The 3393-nt window shown below is 34.7% G+C and overlaps 1 protein-coding gene and 1 long non-coding RNA gene across 2 annotated transcripts in view; one reads left to right on the top strand and one right to left on the bottom strand.

The window, feature by feature from the left end:
• Positions 1 to 2568, top strand: part of LOC103129822 (gastrula zinc finger protein XlCGF8.2DB-like) — a 13450-nt gene extending 10882 nt beyond the window's left edge. Inside the window, exon 4 of the transcript XR_001660102.1 lies at positions 1784 to 2568. The gene's annotated coding sequence lies outside the window, so the exon portion shown is untranslated. The remainder of the gene's footprint in view (positions 1 to 1783) is intronic.
• Positions 1 to 3393, bottom strand: part of LOC107834315 (uncharacterized) — an 18724-nt gene that overhangs the window by 13887 nt on the left and 1444 nt on the right. The window lies entirely within an intron of this gene.

Below are 3393 nucleotides of genomic sequence, written 5' to 3' on the forward strand. Positions count from 1 at the left end.
AGTGAAATCTGGGAGAAGAGAGTAGTTTAATTGGCCAACCCAAAGAACAATAAGTTGTATTTGTGAACAAACAGAGCTCAAATTCAAAGATTAAACTCACAACATCAGATTGTAGCTATGGTAACAAAACAATTTAACTATAAATATTCTTTGAACTTTTACAAAGTAAACTTGCCAGCTCCTTAAAATCATACATGTAAACGTTAATTTAAAATATTTTCATTTATATAAGCTGAAACCATTAAATTTGAATTTAAATTTGAATTAAATTCAAATTTAATTTAATTTGAATTAAATCAAATTCGGCAGCATTGATTATCTCAATAAATAAATGTTACACTTATGTATCTGTGGGCTGTGTTAAAATATTAGCATGTATGAGGCCCCTGAAGGCCTGGGGGCCAGATGGAGCCGCTGACTTAATTTGGATTAAACAGAAGTGCAAATAATCGATATTCATTTTAATTGTATTTTTTTGATTTGATGTTTTTAAGACGAGTTGTGGGTTTAAATAGCGTTTCACTGGCAATGTTTTCCTGTAATATATAATTACCCAGTAATATTCTTACTTTTTCCGTCTACTTGACGTCTTTTAATACAAAAACACAGTAGACCCCTGGTGGACCGCCTCAGTGCCCTGACCACCAGGCTTAGCAAGTTTTCTGGGGGAAACCCTGACGTGGGAAAATGTTTTAATTTTCTAATTTGTTAAATGTGATGATTTGGATCTTGACATTTGGATACTTGGAGATGTACAATATGAACTTGAAGTATTGATTTGTATTATTCTGTATGGAGAAAATGAGTGGAGTGAATGAGGTTGACTTTAATACATTTTAAATCCAAAATAAAATGAGCTGTTGTGCACTATTTGTAGATTTTCATTGATTGTTTTACACTTTGAGTTTTACTATATTAAAATGTTTTTTGATAGGTTTGTCCTTAAAGCAAAAGTAGACTGAAACTGATGCTGCTATTTGTTTCAAATTCAGTGACGTGCGGCGAGGTTCATAGCTGGTGAGGCACCCACTTAATTATAATCGGATTTACAAATCTAGACCCCCTGCATGTTATTGTTTATGTAGATATTATTAATTTCGTGCTGTGCTTAGCAGCAAAGGGAGAAACCGTTAAAGTACAACTCAAAACCATATCTTTCTCGCTCTCTGCATCAGCGCAGCTACTTAATGGCTAGCTCTCTGTTATTGTCTCTTACTCTGCAGTTGTGGAGTGACAATGTCTGGGATCATGAGCGCCCCCAGCGATGATGCACGAGAACTGCCTGCCTCACCTTGAATCTGTTCTCCGCCTTTTCTGATCGCTCCTCAGCACACGAAACACGTCACACACACAGTTGGTGACAATAAAAACACTGTACATTAAATACATAAGCTAAATTATGAAAAATTAGTTCATATATTAAATGTTTTTTAACCATTTTATTGCCGGCGTACAGACAGGACAAACATGCTCCCATAGAATGGCAGCCAGTGCAGTTAGCGAGAGGTTGCGCAATCCCAGGTGAGGCTCAGCTCACTGCTGCCTCACCGGCTTTGCTTCTGAATATTTGAATAGGAAAATGCGAAAATTAAGCGATTTTGAAGGAAAAAAAATCAGATTTGGTTAAATTAAATGAAAAATAAGTACTTTATAGTACAAACCACAGGGTGAAAATATCTTTATAAATGATTGTATTATTATATATTATTTTTCCATGACCGCACGTCACTGTTCAAATCGTATTAACCAGTGTATATAAAAGCTTTTCAAATAAATTAACAAGTCTTTTCGAAAATGCAATATACAATATGTACTTATTTTCCTTCATTGATTGTGACTCCGAACAAAGCAGCAGCGCTCATTGTGGATATACGGATACTATAGGAAACGTTTATTATCTGGTGAAATGAAGAAATTGTGAAACTTGTGGCGGGATGTTGGAGATACCAATCAGAAGACAATATTAACTTTGGATTTGTGGAAAACTGAAATATTAATATTGTATTTGTTTTATTTAGATAAAGTTGAATAAAAAAATTTACGTTTTCGAAGAGAACTGGCATTGCATGAGAAATCTTTAGATGTGAGGATCGTATGATCCACAAGGTGGCGGTAACGCAACGGGACGAATGCAGACAGTCATGAAATCCCAAAGAAGAAGAGGAGAAAAAAAGAGGAGGAAGAAGAAGACAAAGGACGGTTCGTGGTTTGTTTTGTTGAATGTTTGAGTGTTTCTCTAAAAAATATCTCCAGTCCAGTTTAAACGCGTTTATCAACGAGCAGTTAACTGCTGCTGAAGAAACTTTCACAGAGTTTAAAGAAATCATCGTCAAGTCGGAGGAAGAGATGGATGATCAGCGCAGACTGCTTGATTTCTCCCGGACTCCCCAGATAATCTTACACCGGATAGGTAGGAAACACCAGCATTTGGATGAAGGTTAATGTATGCACCGTTCTGCATGAGGATAATTTTAGTAAATGTGCTTTTCCCGTATAAATGTTTTTTTAACGGGTAAATGAACGCAGACGTCACAATTACGCTGTGAGAATGGCTTATTTATGTAGAGAGAAAATGGAGCCAATGGCCTTTTTGTGGCTCTTTTCCTTTAACTACTGAGATTTACTTTTGAAAACAGCAGAAATGTGAATAATGCAGCGCAAGCATAGTAAAAGCTGTTTCATAACCCAAAAAACCAGAGAAAGAATATATTCTTAATCAGCATTTATTCGCAGTCTCTGCTCACTGATCACAGTCAGAAGAAAGAGCCCCGAGCAGAACACAGCTTACAGTTTTGAGGGCGAGTTTCATTTCATTCACATAGTTTGATAATCTACTTGGTTACAGAACAGATAGCAAGCACACATATCTTTTTTCACTAGGGGAGTCAAGCACATCATGGGGGTGCATGGAAGAAACAATTGAATAACTTTATTTAAATACCAAGGCCCGAGAAACTGCTAGGAAAGACTTTCTCATGAGCATGTGTGTCTCACAAGAATCATAATCATAACAGTATTATGAATTATAAACATAATACTATTATGCATTGTTTGTTAATCTTAAAAGTGGAAACTTATAATATATACATATAATTATATGTTAATCTTAAGTTTCCACTACACATGGCCATATAAACATGTGTAGTTTAATTAATAAAATTCAGTATTAATAATCATCTTTGTTTCTCTGATTGTATTATTTTGTGTTTGTATATTCATATAAAAGTGTATTGATATTACTAAAGAATATATTTACAAAATTACTGGTTGTGTGCTTTGTAAAATGCTCATAATGCAGCAGTATCAAAACAATCTATTCTGAATCTATCTGTTTTCCCCACTAAGAATAGTTAAATATGCTCAACCATAATAATTCAAAAATACTTAAAAAAA

The sequence above is a fragment of the Poecilia formosa genome, unplaced genomic scaffold (genome assembly GCF_000485575.1).
Source record: "Poecilia formosa unplaced genomic scaffold, Poecilia_formosa-5.1.2 Scaffold582, whole genome shotgun sequence".
In the NCBI taxonomy this organism is placed as follows: Eukaryota; Metazoa; Chordata; class Actinopteri; order Cyprinodontiformes; family Poeciliidae; genus Poecilia; species Poecilia formosa.